Source organism: Salvelinus fontinalis, chromosome 7 (genome assembly GCF_029448725.1).
Source record: "Salvelinus fontinalis isolate EN_2023a chromosome 7, ASM2944872v1, whole genome shotgun sequence".
NCBI classification, from domain to species: domain Eukaryota; kingdom Metazoa; phylum Chordata; class Actinopteri; order Salmoniformes; family Salmonidae; genus Salvelinus; species Salvelinus fontinalis.
The window spans coordinates 67,208,290-67,231,039 of record NC_074671.1 but is presented as its reverse complement, the minus strand read 5'-3'; positions in this window follow the sequence as shown (position 1 = coordinate 67,231,039).

Sequence of the window (22,750 nt, the reverse complement as noted above, 5' to 3'; positions counted from 1 at the left end):
AGGTATTACAGTAACAGGATGGCCTAGATGTCCTGTATAAAGGTATTACAGTAACAGGATGGTCTAGATGTCCTGTATACAGGTATTACAGTAACAGGATGGTCTAGATGTCTTGTATACAGGTTTTACAGTAACAGGATGGTCTAGATGTCCTGTATAAAGGTATTACAGTAACAGGATGATCTAGATGTCCTATATAAAGGTATTACAGTAACAGGATGGTCTAGATGTCCTGTATACAGGTTTTACAGTAACAGGATGGTCTAGATGTCCTGTATAAAGATATTACAGTAACAGGATGGTCTAGATGTCCTGTATAAAGGTTGTACAGTAACAGGATGGTCTAGATGTCCTGTATACAGGTTTTACAGTAACAGGATGGTCTAGATATCCTGTATAAAGGTATTACAGTAACAGGATGGTCTAGATATCCTGTATAAAGGTATTACAGTAACAGGATGGTCTAGATGTCCTGTATAAAGGTATTACAGTAACAGGATGGTCTAGATGTCCTGTATAAAGGTATTACAGTAACAGGATGGTCTAGATGTTCTGTATACAGGTTTTACAGTAACAGGATGGTCTAGATGTCCTGTATAAAGGTATTACAGTAACAGGATGGTCTAGATGTCCTGTATAAAGGTATTACAGTAACAGGATGGTCTAGATGTCCTGTATACAGGTTTTACAGTAACAGGATGGTCTAGATGTCCTGTATAAAGGTATTACAGTAACAGTTGTATATAATGTGTTATAGGACGTACTAAAACATTAGCTCATAGCCCAGAGATCATGATGTATCTATAATATTACCTGCTGTTGACTTCCTTCCCCAACACGAAGAACACACATCCTCTTGTCAACGTATTCCTTCATGAGCCTCTCGCTCTCTCTCTCTGTCAGTCTCTCTCTCTGTCTCTCTGTCAGTCTCTCTGTCTCTCTCTCTCTCTCTGTCAGTCTCTCTCTCTGTCTATCTGTCAGTCTCTCTCTGTCTCTCTCTCTCTCTCTCTGTCTCTCTCTCTCTCTGTCTCTCTCTCGCTCTCTCTCTCTCTGTCAGTCTCTCTCTGTCAGTCTCTCTCTCTGTCTATCTGTCAGTCTCTCTCTGTCTCTCTCTCTCTCTGTCAGTCCTCTCTCTGTCTCTCTCTCTCTCTCTCTGTCTCTCTCTCTCTCTGTCTCTCTCTCTGTCTCTCTCTCTGTCTATATGTCAGTCTCTCTCTCTCTCTCTCTCTCTGTCTCTCTCTGTCTCTCTCTCTCTCTCTCTCTCTGTCTATCTGTCTATATGTCTGTCAGTCTCTCTCTGTCTATCTGTCTGTCAGTCTCTCTCTCTCTCTCTCTCTCTCTCTCTCTCTCTGTCTCTCTCTGTCTCTCTCTCTCTCTCTCTCTCTGTCTATCTGTCTATATGTCTGTCAGTCTCTCTCTGTCTATCTGTCTGTCAGTCTCTCTCTGTCTCTCTGTCTCTCTGTCAGTCTCTCTCTCTCTCTCTCTCTCTCTTTACTTGTCTCTGTCTGTCTGTCTGTCTGTCTGTCTGAGTAGTAACAGACCGAGGCATCAGGCTCTGTTTTATACTTGGTGTCTCTCTTTGTGACTCATAACCCTCTGAATTTCCCTCCTATCTCTGCCATCTATCGGAAAGTCATTGTGAAGGTGGCAGAGGGAACTGTCTCTACGAATGTCTGGATAAAGGTTATGAGAAATCACACATGAGCTAATCTATGTAAATACACATGGAATTGACAGGAAACTGTCCAACATAGTTATTACGGTCATCAGGGTGTGAATGGCTGAAATACAACAGACTGTGATAGTTATTACGGTCATCAGGGTGTGAATGGCTGAAATCATAAATATGTATATTTACCCCCCAAAATATAAAGTTGGATTGGAAATGATGCAGACAATTACATTGATGGAAGCTACAATCTATCCTCAATATTAAAGCTGATCCCCCAAAAAATGATATTAAAAAGAAAGAAAGAAAAAAGATAAAGTAAAAAAGTTTTTTTTTTTTTTAAGTAAAAAAAATAATAATTCAACAATGATAATTTCCACATGACAGAGATGCCAATGAGTTCTGTCAGTTGGTGTGTCACCCAGGGGGTTTCAGAGTGAAAGGCTGAGTCAGAGTCTAACCTCTAAATGACTGTACACTACCATCTACACACTAAATGACCCCTCTTCTCTACACTATACCGTCCACCAGATGTTGTCATGACGACCCAGCTACCCGCTATTGTTTTATTATATGGTAACCCTGGTAACCCTCATCCTCGCATAACGTTACTGTCACGCCCTGACCTTAGAGAGACGTTTTATTTTCTCTATTTGGTGAGGTCAGGGTGTGATGTGGGGGTGGGCATTCTATGTTTTGTGTTTCTATGTTTTGGTCGGGTATGGTTCTCAATCAGGGACAGCTGTCTATCGTTGTCTCTGATTGGGAATCATACTTAGGCAGCCTTTTTTGCCACCTTAGTTTTTTGGGATGTTGTTTTTTTGTTAGCTCTGTGAAGCCTTCAGAACGTGACGTTCGTTATTCTTTTGTTGTTTTGTTTGGTGTTTCTGATTAAATAAAGAATCATGAACAGGTACCACGCTGCACCTTGGTCCACTTCTTCCCACGAGCGTTACAGTTTTACTCTCTGAAGACCCAGTGTCCCACCTTCACCTCACACCTGCCTGAAGACCCAGTGTCTCACCTTCACCTCACACCTGCCTGAAGACCCAGTGTCTCACCTTCACCTCACACCTGCCTGAAGACCCAGTGTCCCACCTTCACCTCACACCTGCCTGAAGACCCAGTGTCTCACCTTCACCTCACACCTGCCTGAAGACCCAGTGTCCCACCTTCACCTCACACCTGCCTGAAGACCCAGTGTCTCACCTTCACCTCACACCTGCCTGAAGACCCAGTGTCTCATCTTCACCTCACACCTGCCTGAAGACCCAGTGTCCCACCTTCACCTCACACCTGCCTGAAGACCCAGTGTCTCACCTTCACCTCACACCTGCCTGAAGACCCAGTGTCCCACCTTCACCTCACACCTGCCTGAAGACCCAGTCTCTCCTTCACCTCACACCTGCCTGAAGACCCAGTGTCCCACCTTCACCTCACACCTGCCTGAAGACCCAGTGTCTCTCCTTCACCTCACACCTGCCTGAAGACCCAGTGTCCCACCTTCACCTCACACCTGCCTGAAGACCCAGTGTCCCACCTTCACCTCACACCTGCCTGAAGACCCAGTGTCTCTCCTTCACCTCACACCTGCCTGAAGACCCAGTGTCCCACCTTCACCTCACACCTGCCTGAAGACCCAGTGTCTCTCCTTCACCTCACACCTGCCTGAAGACCCAGTGTCTCTCCTTCACCTCACACCTGCCTGAAGACCCAGTCTCTCCTTCACCTCACACCTGCCTGAAGACCCAGTGTCTCTCCTTCACCTCACACCTACCTGAAGACCCAGTGTCTCTCCTTCACCTCACACCTGCCTGAAGACCCAGTCTCTCCTTCACCTCACACCTGCCTGAAGACCCAGTGTCTCTCCTTCACCTCACACCTGCCTGAAGACCCAGTGTCCCACCTTCACCTCACACCTGCCTGAAGACCCAGTGTCTCTCCTTCACCTCACACCTGCCTGAAGACCCAGTGTCCCACCTTCACCTCACACCTGCCTGAAGACCCAGTGTCTCCTTCACCTCACACCTGCCTGAAGACCCAGTGTCTCTCCTTCACCTCACACCTGCCTGAAGACCCAGTCTCTCCTTCACCTCACACCTGCCTGAAGACCCAGTGTCTCTCCTTCACCTCACACCTGCCTGAAGACCCAGTGTCTCTCCTTCACCTCACACCTGCCTGAAGACCCAGTGTCTCCTTCACCTCACACCTGCCTGAAGACCCAGTGTCTCTCCTTCACCTCACACCTGCCTGAAGACCCAGTGTCCCACCTTCACCTCACACCTGCCTGAAGACCCAGTGTCTCTCCTTCACCTCACACCTGCCTGAAGACCCAGTGTCCCACCTTCACCTCACACCTGCCTGAAGACCCAGTGTCTCCTTCACCTCACACCTGCCTGAAGACCCAGTGTCTCTCCTTCACCTCACACCTGCCTGAAGACCCAGTGTCCCACCTTCACCTCACACCTGCCTGAAGACCCAGTGTCTCTCCTTCACCTCACACCTGCCTGAAGACCCAGTGTCTCTCCTTCACCTCACACCTGCCTGAAGACCCAGTGTCTCTCCTTCACCTCACACCTGCCTGAAGACCCAGTGTCTCTCCTTCACCTCACACCTGCCTGAAGACCCAGTGTCCCACCTTCACCTCACACCTGCCTGAAGACCCAGTGTCTCTCCTTCACCTCACACCTGCCTGAAGACCCAGTGTCTCCTTCACCTCACACCTGCCTGAAGACCCAGTGTCTCTCCTTCACCTCACACCTGCCTGAAGACCCAGTGTCTCTCCTTCACCTCACACCTGCCTGAAGACCCAGTGTCTCTCCTTCACCTCACACCTGCCTGAAGACCCAGTGTCTCTCCTTCACCTCACACCTGCCTGAAGACCCAGTGTCTCCTTCACCTCACACCTGCCTGAAGACCCAGTGTCCCACCTTCACCTCACACCTGCCTGAAGACCCAGTGTCTCTCCTTCACCTCACACCTGCCTGAAGACCCAGTGTCCCACCTTCACCTCACACCTGCCTGAAGACCCAGTGTCTCCTTCACCTCACACCTGCCTGAAGACCCAGTGTCTCTCCTTCACCTCACACCTGCCTGAAGACCCAGTGTCCCACCTTCACCTCACACCTGCCTGAAGACCCAGTGTCTCTCCTTCACCTCACACCTGCCTGAAGACCCAGTGTCTCCTTCACCTCACACCTGCCTGAAGACCCAGTGTCTCCTTCACCTCACACCTGCCTGAAGACCCAGTGTCTCTCCTTCACCTCACACCTGCCTGAAGACCCAGTGTCTCCTTCACCTCACACCTGCCTGAAGACCCAGTGTCTCTCCTTCACCTCACACCTGCCTGAAGACCCAGTGTCTCTCCTTCACCTCACACCTGCCTGAAGACCCAGTGTCTCACCTTCACCTCACACCTGCCTGAAGACCCAGTGTCTCACCTTCACCTCACACCTGCCTGAAGACCCAGTGTCTCTCCTTCACCTCACACCTGCCTGAAGACCCAGTCTCTCCTTCACCTCACACCTGCCTGAAGACCCAGTGTCTCTCCTTCACCTCACACCTGCCTGAAGACCCAGTGTCCCACCTTCACCTCACACCTGCCTGAAGACCCAGTGTCTCCTTCACCTCACACCTGCCTGAAGACCCAGTGTCTCTCCTTCACCTCACACCTGCCTGAAGACCCAGTGTCCCACCTTCACCTCACACCTGCCTGAAGACCCAGTGTCTCTCCTTCACCTCACACCTGCCTGAAGACCCAGTGTCTCTCCTTCACCTCACACCTGCCTGAAGACCCAGTGTCTCTCCTTCACCTCACACCTGCCTGAAGACCCAGTGTCTCTCCTTCACCTCACACCTGCCTGAAGACCCAGTGTCTCTCCTTCACCTCACACCTGCCTGAAGACCCAGTGTCTCTCCTTCACCTCACACCTGCCTGAAGACCCAGTGTCTCTCCTTCACCTCACACCTGCCTGAAGACCCAGTGTCTCTCCTTCACCTCACACCTGCCTGAAGACCCAGTGTCTCTCCTTCACCTCACACCTGCCTGAAGACCCAGTGTCTCTCCTTCACCTCACACCTGCCTGAAGACCCAGTGTCTCTCCTTCACCTCACACCTGCCTGAAGACCCAGTGTCCCACCTTCACCTCACACCTGCCTGAAGACCCAGTGTCTCCTTCACCTCACACCTGCCTGAAGACCCAGTGTCTCTCCTTCACCTCACACCTGCCTGAAGACCCAGTGTCCCACCTTCACCTCACACCTGCCTGAAGACCCAGTGTCTCTCCTTCACCTCACACCTGCCTGAAGACCCAGTGTCTCCTTCACCTCACACCTGCCTGAAGACCCAGTGTCTCCTTCACCTCACACCTGCCTGAAGACCCAGTGTCTCTCCTTCACCTCACACCTGCCTGAAGACCCAGTGTCTCCTTCACCTCACACCTGCCTGAAGACCCAGTGTCTCTCCTTCACCTCACACCTGCCTGAAGACCCAGTGTCTCTCCTTCACCTCACACCTGCCTGAAGACCCAGTGTCTCCCTTCACCTCACACCTGCCTGAAGACCCAGTGTCTCTCCTTCACCTCACACCTGCCTGAAGACCCAGTGTCTCTCCTTCACCTCACACCTGCCTGAAGACCCAGTGTCTCTCCTTCACCTCACACCTGCCTGAAGACCCAGTGTCTCTCCTTCACCTCACACCTGCCTGAAGACCCAGTGTCTCTCCTTCACCTCACACCTGCCTGAAGACCCAGTGTCTCTCCTTCACCTCACACCTGCCTGAAGACCCAGTGTCTCTCCTTCACCTCACACCTGCCTGAAGACCCAGTGTCCCACCTTCACCTCACACCTGCCTGAAGACCCAGTGTCTCTCCTTCACCTCACACCTGCCTGAAGACCCAGTGTCCCACCTTCACCTCACACCTGCCTGAAGACCCAGTGTCTCCTTCACCTCACACCTGCCTGAAGACCCAGTGTCTCTCCTTCACCTCACACCTGCCTGAAGACCCAGTGTCCCACCTTCACCTCACACCTGCCTGAAGACCCAGTGTCTCTCCTTCACCTCACACCTGCCTGAAGACCCAGTGTCTCCTTCACCTCACACCTGCCTGAAGACCCAGTGTCTCCTTCACCTCACACCTGCCTGAAGACCCAGTGTCTCTCCTTCACCTCACACCTGCCTGAAGACCCAGTGTCTCCTTCACCTCACACCTGCCTGAAGACCCAGTGTCTCTCCTTCACCTCACACCTGCCTGAAGACCCAGTGTCTCTCCTTCACCTCACACCTGCCTGAAGACCCAGTGTCTCACCTTCACCTCACACCTGCCTGAAGACCCAGTGTCTCACCTTCACCTCACACCTGCCTGAAGACCCAGTGTCTCTCCTTCACCTCACACCTGCCTGAAGACCCAGTGTCTCTCCTTCACCTCACACCTGCCTGAAGACCCAGTGTCTCTCCTTCACCTCACACCTGCCTGAAGACCCAGTGTCTCTCCTTCACCTCACACCTGCCTGAAGACCCAGTGTCTCTCCTTCACCTCACACCTGCCTGAAGACCCAGTGTCTCTCCTTCACCTCACACCTGCCTGAAGACCCAGTGTCTCTCCTTCACCTCACACCTGCCTGAAGACCCAGTGTCTCTCCTTCACCTCACACCTGCCTGAAGACCCAGTGTCTCTCCTTCACCTCACACCTGCCTGAAGACCCAGTGTCCCACCTTCACCTCACACCTGCCTGAAGACCCAGTGTCTCTCCTTCACCTCACACCTGCCTGAAGACCCAGTGTCTCTCCTTCACCTCACACCTGCCTGAAGACCCAGTGTCTCTCCTTCACCTCACACCTGCCTGAAGACCCAGTGTCTCTCCTTCACCTCACACCTGCCTGAAGACCCAGTGTCCCACCTTCACCTCACACCTGCCTGAAGACCCAGTGTCTCCTTCACCTCACACCTGCCTGAAGACCCAGTGTCTCTCCTTCACCTCACACCTGCCTGAAGACCCAGTGTCCCACCTTCACCTCACACCTGCCTGAAGACCCAGTGTCTCTCCTTCACCTCACACCTGCCTGAAGACCCAGTGTCTCCTTCACCTCACACCTGCCTGAAGACCCAGTGTCTCCTTCACCTCACACCTGCCTGAAGACCCAGTGTCTCTCCTTCACCTCACACCTGCCTGAAGACCCAGTGTCTCCTTCACCTCACACCTGCCTGAAGACCCAGTGTCTCTCCTTCACCTCACACCTGCCTGAAGACCCAGTGTCTCTCCTTCACCTCACACCTGCCTGAAGACCCAGTGTCTCACCTTCACCTCACACCTGCCTGAAGACCCAGTGTCTCACCTTCACCTCACACCTGCCTGAAGACCCAGTGTCTCTCCTTCACCTCACACCTGCCTGAAGACCCAGTGTCTCTCCTTCACCTCACACCTGCCTGAAGACCCAGTGTCTCACCTTCACCTCACACCTGCCTGAAGACCCAGTGTCTCTCCTTCACCTCACACCTGCCTGAAGACCCAGTGTCTCTCCTTCACCTCACACCTGCCTGAAGACCCAGTGTCTCTCCTTCACCTCACACCTGCCTGAAGACCCAGTGTCTCTCCTTCACCTCACACCTGCCTGAAGACCCAGTGTCTCTCCTTCACCTCACACCTGCCTGAAGACCCAGTGTCTCTCCTTCACCTCACACCTGCCTGAAGACCCAGTGTCTCTCCTTCACCTCACACCTGCCTGAAGACCCAGTGTCTCCCTTCACCTCACACCTGCCTGAAGACCCAGTGTCTCTCCTTCACCTCACACCTGCCTGAAGACCCAGTGTCTCTCCTTCACCTCACACCTGCCTGAAGACCCAGTGTCTCACCTTCACCTCACACCTGCCTGAAGACCCAGTGTCTCACCTTCACCTCACACCTGCCTGAAGACCCAGTGTCTCTCCTTCACCTCACACCTGCCTGAAGACCCAGTGTCTCTCCTTCACCTCACACCTGCCTGAAGACCCAGTGTCTCTCCTTCACCTCACACCTGCCTGAAGACCCAGTGTCTCTCCTTCACCTCACACCTGCCTGAAGACCCAGTGTCCCACCTTCACCTCACACCTGCCTGAAGACCCAGTGTCTCTCCTTCACCTCACACCTGCCTGAAGACCCAGTGTCCCACCTTCACCTCACACCTGCCTGAAGACCCAGTGTCTCTCCTTCACCTCACACCTGCCTGAAGACCCAGTGTCTCACCTTCACCTCACACCTGCCTGAAGACCCAGTGTCTCTCCTTCACCTCACACCTGCCTGAAGACCCAGTGTCTCCTTCACCTCACACCTGCCTGAAGACCCAGTGTCTCTCCTTCACCTCACACCTGCCTGAAGACCCAGTGTCTCCTTCACCTCACACCTGCCTGAAGACCCAGTGTCTCTCCTTCACCTCACACCTGCCTGAAGACCCAGTGTCTCTCCTTCACCTCACACCTGCCTGAAGACCCAGTGTCTCCCTTCACCTCACACCTGCCTGAAGACCCAGTGTCTCTCCTTCACCTCACACCTGCCTGAAGACCCAGTGTCTCTCCTTCACCTCACACCTGCCTGAAGACCCAGTGTCTCTCCTTCACCTCACACCTGCCTGAAGACCCAGTGTCTCACCTTCACCTCACACCTGCCTGAAGACCCAGTGTCTCTCCTTCACCTCACACCTGCCTGAAGACCCAGTGTCTCTCCTTCACCTCACACCTGCCTGAAGACCCAGTGTCTCTCCTTCACCTCACACCTGCCTGAAGACCCAGTGTCCCACCTTCACCTCACACCTGCCTGAAGACCCAGTGTCTCTCCTTCACCTCACACCTGCCTGAAGACCCAGTGTCCCACCTTCACCTCACACCTGCCTGAAGACCCAGTGTCCTCCTTCACCTCACACCTGCCTGAAGACCCAGTGTCTCTCCTTCACCTCACACCTGCCTGAAGACCCAGTGTCCCACCTTCACCTCACACCTGCCTGAAGACCCAGTGTCTCTCCTTCACCTCACACCTGCCTGAAGACCCAGTGTCTCCTTCACCTCACACCTGCCTGAAGACCCAGTGTCTCCTTCACCTCACACCTGCCTGAAGACCCAGTGTCTCTCCTTCACCTCACACCTGCCTGAAGACCCAGTGTCTCCTTCACCTCACACCTGCCTGAAGACCCAGTGTCTCTCCTTCACCTCACACCTGCCTGAAGACCCAGTGTCTCTCCTTCACCTCACACCTGCCTGAAGACCCAGTGTCTCACCTTCACCTCACACCTGCCTGAAGACCCAGTGTCTCTCCTTCACCTCACACCTGCCTGAAGACCCAGTGTCTCTCCTTCACCTCACACCTGCCTGAAGACCCAGTGTCTCTCCTTCACCTCACACCTGCCTGAAGACCCAGTGTCTCTCCTTCACCTCACACCTGCCTGAAGACCCAGTGTCTCTCCTTCACCTCACACCTGCCTGAAGACCCAGTGTCTCTCCTTCACCTCACACCTGCCTGAAGACCCAGTGTCTCTCCTTCACCTCACACCTGCCTGAAGACCCAGTGTCTCTCCTTCACCTCACACCTGCCTGAAGACCCAGTGTCTCTCCTTCACCTCACACCTGCCTGAAGACCCAGTGTCTCTCCTTCACCTCACACCTGCCTGAAGACCCAGTGTCTCTCCTTCACCTCACACCTGCCTGAAGACCCAGTGTCTCTCCTTCACCTCACACCTGCCTGAAGACCCAGTGTCCCACCTTCACCTCACACCTGCCTGAAGACCCAGTGTCTCCTTCACCTCACACCTGCCTGAAGACCCAGTGTCTCTCCTTCACCTCACACCTGCCTGAAGACCCAGTGTCCCACCTTCACCTCACACCTGCCTGAAGACCCAGTGTCTCTCCTTCACCTCACACCTGCCTGAAGACCCAGTGTCTCCTTCACCTCACACCTGCCTGAAGACCCAGTGTCTCCTTCACCTCACACCTGCCTGAAGACCCAGTGTCTCTCCTTCACCTCACACCTGCCTGAAGACCCAGTGTCTCCCTTCACCTCACACCTGCCTGAAGACCCAGTGTCTCTCCTTCACCTCACACCTGCCTGAAGACCCAGTGTCTCTCCTTCACCTCACACCTGCCTGAAGACCCAGTGTCTCACCTTCACCTCACACCTGCCTGAAGACCCAGTGTCTCACCTTCACCTCACACCTGCCTGAAGACCCAGTGTCTCTCCTTCACCTCACACCTGCCTGAAGACCCAGTGTCTCTCCTTCACCTCACACCTGCCTGAAGACCCAGTGTCTCTCCTTCACCTCACACCTGCCTGAAGACCCAGTGTCTCTCCTTCACCTCACACCTGCCTGAAGACCCAGTGTCTCTCCTTCACCTCACACCTGCCTGAAGACCCAGTGTCTCTCCTTCACCTCACACCTGCCTGAAGACCCAGTGTCTCTCCTTCACCTCACACCTGCCTGAAGACCCAGTGTCTCTCCTTCACCTCACACCTGCCTGAAGACCCAGTGTCTCTCCTTCACCTCACACCTGCCTGAAGACCCAGTGTCTCTCCTTCACCTCACACCTGCCTGAAGACCCAGTGTCTCTCCTTCACCTCACACCTGCCTGAAGACCCAGTGTCTCTCCTTCACCTCACACCTGCCTGAAGACCCAGTGTCTCTCCTTCACCTCACACCTGCCTGAAGACCCAGTGTCTCACCTTCACCTCACACCTGCCTGAAGACCCAGTGTCTCACCTTCACCTCACACCTGCCTGAAGACCCAGTGTCTCTCCTTCACCTCACACCTGCCTGAAGACCCAGTGTCTCTCCTTCACCTCACACCTGCCTGAAGACCCAGTGTCTCTCCTTCACCTCACACCTGCCTGAAGACCCAGTGTCTCTCCTTCACCTCACACCTGCCTGAAGACCCAGTGTCTCTCCTTCACCTCACACCTGCCTGAAGACCCAGTGTCTCTCCTTCACCTCACACCTGCCTGAAGACCCAGTGTCTCTCCTTCACCTCACACCTGCCTGAAGACCCAGTGTCTCTCCTTCACCTCACACCTGCCTGAAGACCCAGTGTCTCTCCTTCACCTCACACCTGCCTGAAGACCCAGTGTCCTCCTTCACCTCACACCTGCCTGAAGACCCAGTGTCTCTCCTTCACCTCACACCTGCCTGAAGACCCAGTGTCTCTCCTTCACCTCACACCTGCCTGAAGACCCAGTGTCTCTCCTTCACCTCACACCTGCCTGAAGACCCAGTGTCTCTCCTTCACCTCACACCTGCCTGAAGACCCAGTGTCTCTCCTTCACCTCACACCTGCCTGAAGACCCAGTGTCTCTCCTTCACCTCACACCTGCCTGAAGACCCAGTGTCTCTCCTTCACCTCACACCTGCCTGAAGACCCAGTGTCTCCCTTCACCTCACACCTGCCTGAAGACCCAGTGTCTCCCTTCACCTCACACCTGCCTGAAGACCCAGTGTCTCTCCTTCACCTCACACCTGCCTGAAGACCCAGTGTCTCTCCTTCACCTCACACCTGCCTGAAGACCCAGTGTCTCTCCTTCACCTCACACCTGCCTGAAGACCCAGTGTCTCTCCTTCACCTCACACCTGCCTGAAGACCCAGTGTCTCCCTTCACCTCACACCTGCCTGAAGACCCAGTGTCTCTCCTTCACCTCACACCTGCCTGAAGACCCAGTGTCTCTCCTTCACCTCACACCTGCCTGAAGACCCAGTGTCTCTCCTTCACCTCACACCTGCCTGAAGACCCAGTGTCTCTCCTTCACCTCACACCTGCCTGAAGACCCAGTGTCTCTCCTTCACCTCACACCTGCCTGAAGACCCAGTGTCTCTCCTTCACCTCACACCTGCCTGAAGACCCAGTGTCTCTCCTTCACCTCACACCTGCCTGAAGACCCAGTGTCTCTCCTTCACCTCACACCTGCCTGAAGACCCAGTGTCTCTCCTTCACCTCACACCTGCCTGAAGACCCAGTGTCTCTCCTTCACCTCACACCTGCCTGAAGACCCAGTGTCTCTCCTTCACCTCACACCTGCCTGAAGACCCAGTGTCTCTCCTTCACCTCACACCTGCCTGAAGACCCAGTGTCTCTCCTTCACCTCACACCTGCCTGAAGACCCAGTGTCCCACCTTCACCTCACACCTGCCTGAAGACCCAGTGTCTCTCCTTCACCTCACACCTGCCTGAAGACCCAGTGTCCCACCTTCACCTCACACCTGCCTGAAGACCCAGTGTCTCCTTCACCTCACACCTGCCTGAAGACCCAGTGTCTCTCCTTCACCTCACACCTGCCTGAAGACCCAGTGTCCCACCTTCACCTCACACCTGCCTGAAGACCCAGTGTCTCTCCTTCACCTCACACCTGCCTGAAGACCCAGTGTCTCCTTCACCTCACACCTGCCTGAAGACCCAGTGTCTCCTTCACCTCACACCTGCCTGAAGACCCAGTGTCTCTCCTTCACCTCACACCTGCCTGAAGACCCAGTGTCTCCTTCACCTCACACCTGCCTGAAGACCCAGTGTCTCTCCTTCACCTCACACCTGCCTGAAGACCCAGTGTCTCTCCTTCACCTCACACCTGCCTGAAGACCCAGTGTCTCACCTTCACCTCACACCTGCCTGAAGACCCAGTGTCTCACCTTCACCTCACACCTGCCTGAAGACCCAGTGTCTCTCCTTCACCTCACACCTGCCTGAAGACCCAGTGCTCTCCTTCACCTCACACCTGCCTGAAGACCCAGTGTCTCTCCTTCACCTCACACCTGCCTGAAGACCCAGTGTCTCTCCTTCACCTCACACCTGCCTGAAGACCCAGTGTCTCTCCTTCACCTCACACCTGCCTGAAGACCCAGTGTCTCTCCTTCACCTCACACCTGCCTGAAGACCCAGTGTCTCTCCTTCACCTCACACCTGCCTGAAGACCCAGTGTCTCTCCTTCACCTCACACCTGCCTGAAGACCCAGTGTCTCTCCTTCACCTCACACCTGCCTGAAGACCCAGTGTCCCACCTTCACCTCACACCTGCCTGAAGACCCAGTGTCTCTCCTTCACCTCACACCTGCCTGAAGACCCAGTGTCTCTCCTTCACCTCACACCTGCCTGAAGACCCAGTGTCTCTCCTTCACCTCACACCTGCCTGAAGACCCAGTGTCTCTCCTTCACCTCACACCTGCCTGAAGACCCAGTGTCTCTCCTTCACCTCACACCTGCCTGAAGACCCAGTGTCTCTCCTTCACCTCACACCTGCCTGAAGACCCAGTGTCTCTCCTTCACCTCACACCTGCCTGAAGACCCAGTGTCTCTCCTTCACCTCACACCTGCCTGAAGACCCAGTGTCCCACCTTCACCTCACACCTGCCTGAAGACCCAGTGTCTCTCCTTCACCTCACACCTGCCTGAAGACCCAGTGTCCCACCTTCACCTCACACCTGCCTGAAGACCCAGTGTCTCCTTCACCTCACACCTGCCTGAAGACCCAGTGTCTCTCCTTCACCTCACACCTGCCTGAAGACCCAGTGTCCCACCTTCACCTCACACCTGCCTGAAGACCCAGTGTCTCTCCTTCACCTCACACCTGCCTGAAGACCCAGTGTCTCCTTCACCTCACACCTGCCTGAAGACCCAGTGTCTCCTTCACCTCACACCTGCCTGAAGACCCAGTGTCTCTCCTTCACCTCACACCTGCCTGAAGACCCAGTGTCTCCTTCACCTCACACCTGCCTGAAGACCCAGTGTCTCTCCTTCACCTCACACCTGCCTGAAGACCCAGTGTCTCTCCTTCACCTCACACCTGCCTGAAGACCCAGTGTCTCACCTTCACCTCACACCTGCCTGAAGACCCAGTGTCTCTCCTTCACCTCACACCTGCCTGAAGACCCAGTGCTCTCCTTCACCTCACACCTGCCTGAAGACCCAGTGTCTCTCCTTCACCTCACACCTGCCTGAAGACCCAGTGTCTCTCCTTCACCTCACACCTGCCTGAAGACCCAGTGTCTCTCCTTCACCTCACACCTGCCTGAAGACCCAGTGTCTCTCCTTCACCTCACACCTGCCTGAAGACCCAGTGTCTCTCCTTCACCTCACACCTGCCTGAAGACCCAGTGTCTCTCCTTCACCTCACACCTGCCTGAAGACCCAGTGTCCCACCTTCACCTCACACCTGCCTGAAGACCCAGTGTCTCTCCTTCACCTCACACCTGCCTGAAGACCCAGTGTCCCACCTTCACCTCACACCTGCCTGAAGACCCAGTGTCTCCTTCACCTCACACCTGCCTGAAGACCCAGTGTCTCTCCTTCACCTCACACCTGCCTGAAGACCCAGTGTCCCACCTTCACCTCACACCTGCCTGAAGACCCAGTGTCTCTCCTTCACCTCACACCTGCCTGAAGACCCAGTGTCTCCTTCACCTCACACCTGCCTGAAGACCCAGTGTCTCCTTCACCTCACACCTGCCTGAAGACCCAGTGTCTCTCCTTCACCTCACACCTGCCTGAAGACCCAGTGTCTCCTTCACCTCACACCTGCCTGAAGACCCAGTGTCTCTCCTTCACCTCACACCTGCCTGAAGACCCAGTGTCTCTCCTTCACCTCACACCTGCCTGAAGACCCAGTGTCTCCTTCACCTCACACCTGCCTGAAGACCCAGTGTCTCTCCTTCACCTCACACCTGCCTGAAGACCCAGTGTCTCTCCTTCACCTCACACCTGCCTGAAGACCCAGTGTCTCCTTCACCTCACACCTGCCTGAAGACCCAGTGTCTCTCCTTCACCTCACACCTGCCTGAAGACCCAGTGTCTCTCCTTCACCTCACACCTGCCTGAAGACCCAGTGTCTCTCCTTCACCTCACACCTGCCTGAAGACCCAGTGTCTCTCCTTCACCTCACACCTGCCTGAAGACCCAGTGTCTCTCCTTCACCTCACACCTGCCTGAAGACCCAGTGTCTCTCCTTCACCTCACACCTGCCTGAAGACCCAGTGTCCCACCTTCACCTCACACCTGCCTGAAGACCCAGTGTCTCTCCTTCACCTCACACCTGCCTGAAGACCCAGTGTCCCACCTTCACCTCACACCTGCCTGAAGACCCAGTGTCCCACCTTCACCTCACACCTGCCTGAAGACCCAGTGTCTCCTTCACCTCACACCTGCCTGAAGACCCAGTGTCCCACCTTCACCTCACACCTGCCTGAAGACCCAGTGTCTCTCCTTCACCTCACACCTGCCTGAAGACCCAGTGTCTCCTTCACCTCACACCTGCCTGAAGACCCAGTGTCTCCTTCACCTCACACCTGCCTGAAGACCCAGTGTCTCTCCTTCACCTCACACCTGCCTGAAGACCCAGTGTCTCCTTCACCTCACACCTGCCTGAAGACCCAGTGTCTCTCCTTCACCTCACACCTGCCTGAAGACCCAGTGTCTCTCCTTCACCTCACACCTGCCTGAAGACCCAGTGTCTCACCTTCACCTCACACCTGCCTGAAGACCCAGTGTCTCACCTTCACCTCACACCTGCCTGAAGACCCAGTGTCTCTCCTTCACCTCACACCTGCCTGAAGACCCAGTGTCTCCTTCACCTCACACCTGCCTGAAGACCCAGTGTCTCTCCTTCACCTCACACCTGCCTGAAGACCCAGTGTCTCTCCTTCACCTCACACCTGCCTGAAGACCCAGTGTCCCACCTTCACCTCACACCTGCCTGAAGACCCAGTGTCTCTCCTTCACCTCACACCTGCCTGAAGACCCAGTGTCTCTCCTTCACCTCACACCTGCCTGAAGACCCAGTGTCTCTCCTTCACCTCACACCAGCCTGAAGACCCAGTGTCTCTCCTTCACCTCACACCTGCCTAAAGACCCAGTGTCCCACCTTCACCTCACACCTGCCTGAAGACCCAGTGTCTCTCCTTCACCTCACACCTGCCTGAAGACCCAGTGTCCCACCTTCACCTCACACCTGCCTGAAGACCCAGTGTCTCTCCTTCACCTCACACCTGCCTGAAGACCCAGTGTCTCCTTCACCTCACATCTGCCTGAAGACCCAGTGTCTCCTTCACCTCACACCTGCCTGAAGACCAAGTGTCTCTCCTTCACCTCACACCTGCCTGAAGACCCAGTGTCTCTCCTTCACCTCACACCTGCCTGAAGACCCAGTGTCTCTCCTTCACCTCACACCTGCCTGAAGACCCAGTGTCTCTCCTTCACCTCACACCTGCCTGAAGACCCAGTGTCTCACCTTCACCTCACACCTGCCTGAAGACCCAGTGTCTCACCTTCACCTCACACCTGCCTGAAGACCCAGTGTCTCTCCTTCACCTCACACCTGCCTGAAGACCCAGTGTCTCTCCTTCACCTCACACCTGCCTGAAGACCCAGTGTCTCTCCTTCACCTCACACCTGCCTGAAGACCCAGTGTCTCTCCTTCACCTCACACCTGCCTGAAGACCCAGTGTCCCACCTTCACCTCACACCTGCCTGAAGACCCAGTGTCTCTCCTTCACCTCACACCTGCCTGAAGACCCAGTGTCTCTCCTTCACCTCACACCTGCCTGAAGACCCAGTGTCTCTCCTTCACCTCACACCTGCCTGAAGACCCAGTGTCTCTCCTTCACCTCACACCTGCCTGAAGACCCAGTGTCTCCTTCACCTCACACCTGCCTGAAGACCCAGTGTCTCTCCTTCACCTCACACCTGCCTGAAGACCCAGTGTCTCTCCTTCACCTCACACCTGCCTGAAGACCCAGTGTCTCACCTTCACCTCACACCTGCCTGAAGACCCAGTGTCTCACCTTCACCTCACACCTGCCTGAAGACCCAGTGTCTCTCCTTCACCTCACACCTGCCTGAAGACCCAGTCTCTCCTTCACCTCACACCTGCCTGAAGACCCAGTGTCTCTCCTTCACCTCACACCTGCCTGAAGACCCAGTGTCTCTCCTTCACCTCACACCTGCCTGAAGACCCAGTGTCTCTCCTTCACCTCACACCTGCCTGAAGACCCAGTGTCTCTCCTTCACCTCACACCTGCCTGAAGACCCAGTGTCTCTCCTTCACCTCACACCTGCCTGAAGACCCAGTGTCTCTCCTTCACCTCACACCTGCCTGAAGACCCAGTGTCCCACCTTCACCTCACACCTGCCTGAAGACCCAGTGTCTCTCCTTCACCTCACACCTGCCTGAAGACCCAGTGTCCCACCTTCACCTCACACCTGCCTGAAGACCCAGTGTCTCTCCTTCACCTCACACCTGCCTGAAGACCCAGTCTCTCCTTCACCTCACACCTGCCTGAAGACCCAGTGTCTCTCCTTCACCTCACACCTGCCTGAAGACCCAGTGTCTCTCCTTCACCTCACACCTGCCTGAAGACCCAGTGTCTCTCCTTCACCTCACACCTGCCTGAAGACCCAGTGTCTCTCCTTCACCTCACACCTGCCTGAAGACCCAGTGTCCCACCTTCACCTCACACCTGCCTGAAGACCCAGTGTCTCTCCTTCACCTCACACCTGACTGAAGACCCAGTGTCCCACCTTCACCTCACACCTGCCTGAAGACCCAGTGTCTCCTTCACCTCACACCTGCCTGAAGACCCAGTGTCTCTCCTTCACCTCACACCTGCCTGAAGACCCAGTGTCCCACCTTCACCTCACACCTGCCTGAAGACCCAGTGTCTCTCCTTCACCTCACACCTGCCTGAAGACCCAGTGTCTCCTTCACCTCACACCTGCCTGAAGACCCAGTGTCTCCTTCACCTCACACCTGCCTGAAGACCCAGTGTCTCTCCTTCACCTCACACCTGCCTGAAGACCCAGTGTCTCCTTCACCTCACACCTGCCTGAAGACCCAGTGTCTCTCCTTCACCTCACACCTGCCTGAAGACCCAGTGTCTCTCCTTCACCTCACACCTGCCTGAAGACCCAGTCTCTCCTTCACCTCACACCTGCCTGAAGACCCAGTGTCTCTCCTTCACCTCACACCTGCCTGAAGACCCAGTGTCTCTCCTTCACCTCACACCTGCCTGAAGACCCAGTGTCTCTCCTTCACCTCACACCTGCCTGAAGACCCAGTGTCTCTCCTTCACCTCACACCTGCCTGAAGACCCAGTGTCTCTCCTTCACCTCACACCTGCCTGAAGACCCAGTGTCTCTCCTTCACCTCACACCTGCCTGAAGACCCAGTGTCTCTCCTTCACCTCACACCTGCCTGAAGACCCAGTGTCCCACCTTCACCTCACACCTGCCTGAAGACCCAGTGTCTCTCCTTCACCTCACACCTGCCTGAAGACCCAGTGTCCCACCTTCACCTCACACCTGCCTGAAGACCCAGTGTCTCCTTCACCTCACACCTGCCTGAAGACCCAGTGTCTCTCCTTCACCTCACACCTGCCTGAAGACCCAGTGTCCCACCTTCACCTCACACCTGCCTGAAGACCCAGTGTCTCTCCTTCACCTCACACCTGCCTGAAGACCGAGTGTCTCCTTCACCTCACACCTGCCTGAAGACCCAGTGTCTCCTTCACCTCACACCTGCCTGAAGACCCAGTGTCTCTCCTTCACCTCACACCTGCCTGAAGACCCAGTGTCTCCTTCACCTCACACCTGCCTGAAGACCCAGTGTCTCTCCTTCACCTCACACCTGCCTGAAGACCCAGTGTCTCTCCTTCACCTCACACCTGCCTGAAGACCCAGTGTCTCACCTTCACCTCACACCTGCCTGAAGACCCAGTGTCTCACCTTCACCTCACACCTGCCTGAAGACCCAGTGTCTCTCCTTCACCTCACACCTGCCTGAAGACCCAGTCTCTCCTTCACCTCACACCTGCCTGAAGACCCAGTGTCTCTCCTTCACCTCACACCTGCCTGAAGACCCAGTGTCTCTCCTTCACCTCACACCTGCCTGAAGACCCAGTGTCTCTCCTTCACCTCACACCTGCCTGAAGACCCAGTGTCTCTCCTTCACCTCACACCTGCCTGAAGACCCAGTGTCTCTCCTTCACCTCACACCTGCCTGAAGACCCAGTGTCTCTCCTTCACCTCACACCTGCCTGAAGACCCAGTGTCTCTCCTTCACCTCACACCTGCCTGAAGACCCAGTGTCCCACCTTCACCTCACACCTGCCTGAAGACCCAGTGTCTCTCCTTCACCTCACACCTGCCTGAAGACCCAGTGTCCCACCTTCACCTCACACCTGCCTGAAGACCCAGTGTCTCCTTCACCTCACACCTGCCTGAAGACCCAGTGTCTCTCCTTCACCTCACACCTGCCTGAAGACCCAGTGTCCCACCTTCACCTCACACCTGCCTGAAGACCCAGTGTCTCTCCTTCACCTCACACCTGCCTGAAGACCCAGTGTCTCCTTCACCTCACACCTGCCTGAAGACCCAGTGTCTCTCCTTCACCTCACACCTGCCTGAAGACCCAGTGTCTCCTTCACCTCACACCTGCCTGAAGACCCAGTGTCTCTCCTTCACCTCACACCTGCCTGAAGACCCAGTGTCTCACCTTCACCTCACACCTGCCTGAAGACCCAGTCTCTCCTTCACCTCACACCTGCCTGAAGACCCAGTGTCTCTCCTTCACCTCACACCTGCCTGAAGACCCAGTGTCTCCTTCACCTCATTGTCCTTTTACTTCAAACTATGGAGAGGAAAGGCCCACTTGAATCAGATTCATTATTAGGCCTAGTTAGTTAGTATGAATGAATTATTATTAGGCCTAGTTAGTTAGTTTCCTTTTTAACACGCTTTTTCTCCACACCTTCACGCCCAGTAGGAACACATTCACAGACCTTAACCCTTTAATCAGGTTCAAACGGTCCATTTTTAATTTGTTTAATTTTTATTAATTTTTATTTTTTATTTAACCAGGTAGGCTAGTTGAGAACAAGTTCTCATTTACAACTGCGACCTGGCCAAGATAAAGCAAAGCAGTGCGACACAAACAACAACAGAGAGTTACACATGGAATAAACAAACATACAGTCAATAACACAATAGGGGGAAAAAGAGTCTATATACATTGTGTGCAAATGGCGTGAGGAGGTGAGGCAATAAATTGGCCATAGTAGTGAAGTAATTACAATTTAGCAAATGAACACTGGAGTGATAGATGAGCAGATGATGATGTGCAAGTAGAAATACTGGTGTGCAAAAGAGCAGAAAGTAAATAAAAACAATATGGGGATGAGGTAGGTAGATTGGATGGGCTATTTACAGATGGACTATGTACAGCTGCAGCGATCGGTTAGCTGCTCAGATAGCTGATGTTTAAAGCTAGTGAGGGAAATATAAGTCTCCAGCTTCAGCAATTTTTGCAATTCGTTCCAGTCACTGTCAGCAGAGAACTGGAAGGAGAGGCTGCAAAAGGAGGTGTTGACTTTGGGGATGACCAGTGAAATACACCTGCTGGAGCGCGTGCTATGGGTGGGTGTTGTTATCGGGACCAGTGAGCTGAGATAAGGCGGAGCTTATACTAGCAAAGACTTATAGATGACCTGGAGCCAGTGGGTCTGGTGATGAATATGTAGCGAGGGCCAGCCGACGAGAGCATACAGGTCGCAGTGGTGGGTGGTATATGGGGCTTTGGTGACAAAACAGATGGCACTGTGATAGACTACATCCAGTTTGCTGAGTAGAGTGTTGGAGGCTATTTTGTAAATGACATCGCCGAAGTCGAGGATCGGTAGGATAGTCAGTTTTACGAGGGTATGTTTGGCGGCATGAGTGAAGGAGGCTTTGTTGCGAAATAGGAAGCCAATTCTAGATTTAATTTTTGATTGGAGATGTTTAATATGAGTCTGGAAGGAGAGTTTACAGTCTAGCCAGACACCTAGTTATTTGTAGTTATCCACATATTCTAAGTCAGAACCGTCCAGAGTAGTGATGCTAGTCGGGCGGGCGGCTGCGGGCAGGGAACGGTTGAAAAGCATGCATTTGGTTTTACTAGCGCTTAAGAGCAGTTGTAGGCCACGGAAGGAGTGTTTTATGTTGTATTGAAGCTCGTTTGGAGGTTAGTTAACACAGTGTCCAAAGAAGGGCCAGATGTATACAGAATGGTGTCGTCTGCGTAGAGGTGGATCGGAGAATCACCAGCAGCAAGAGCGACATCGTTGATATATACAGAGAAAAGAGTCGGCCCGAGAATTGAACCCTGTGGTACCCCCATAGAGACGGCCAGAGGTCCGGACAATAGGCCCTCCGATTTGACACACTGAACTCTGTCTGAGAAGTAGTTGGTGAACCAGGCGAGGCAGTCATTTGAGAAACCAAGGCTGTTGATTCTGCCGATAAGAATACGGTGATTGACAGAGTCGAAAGCCTTGGCCAGGTCAATGAAGACGGCTGCACAGTACTGTCTTTTATCGATGGCGGTTATGATATCGTTTAGGACGTTGAGCGTGGCTGAGGTGCACCCACGACCAGCTCGGAAACCGGATTGCACAGCGGAGAAGGTACGGTGGGATTCGAAATGGTCAGTGATCTGTTTGTTAACTTGGCTTTCAAAGACCTTAGAAAGGCAGGGCAGAATAGATATAGGTCTGTAGCAGTTTGGGTCTAGAGTGTCTCCCCCTTTGAAGAGGGGGATGACCGCGGCAGCTTTCCAATCTTTAGGGATATTAGGCTTAGTTAATTAGTATTAATTAATATTAGGCCTAGTTAGTTAGTATTAATTAATTAATATTAGGCCTAGTTAGTTAGTATTAATTAATTAATATTAGGCCTAGTTAGTTAGTATTAATTCATTAATATTAGGCCTAGTTAGTTAGCATTAATTAATTAATATTAGGTCTAGTTAGTTTTAACATTTAACATATAAGTCATTTAGCAGACGCTCTTATCCAGAGCGACTTACAAATTGGAAAGTTCATACATATTCATCCTGGTCCCCCCGTGGGGAATGAACCCACAACCCTGGCGTTGCAAGCGCCATGCTCTACCAACTGAGCCACACGGGACTAGTTAGTATTAATAAATATTAATTAATTAATTAATTAATTAATTTTAATTAATATTAATAGTATTAATAAATTAATATTAGGCCTAGTTAGTTAGTATTAATTCATATTCATTAATATTAGGCCTAGTTCATTAATATTAGGCCTA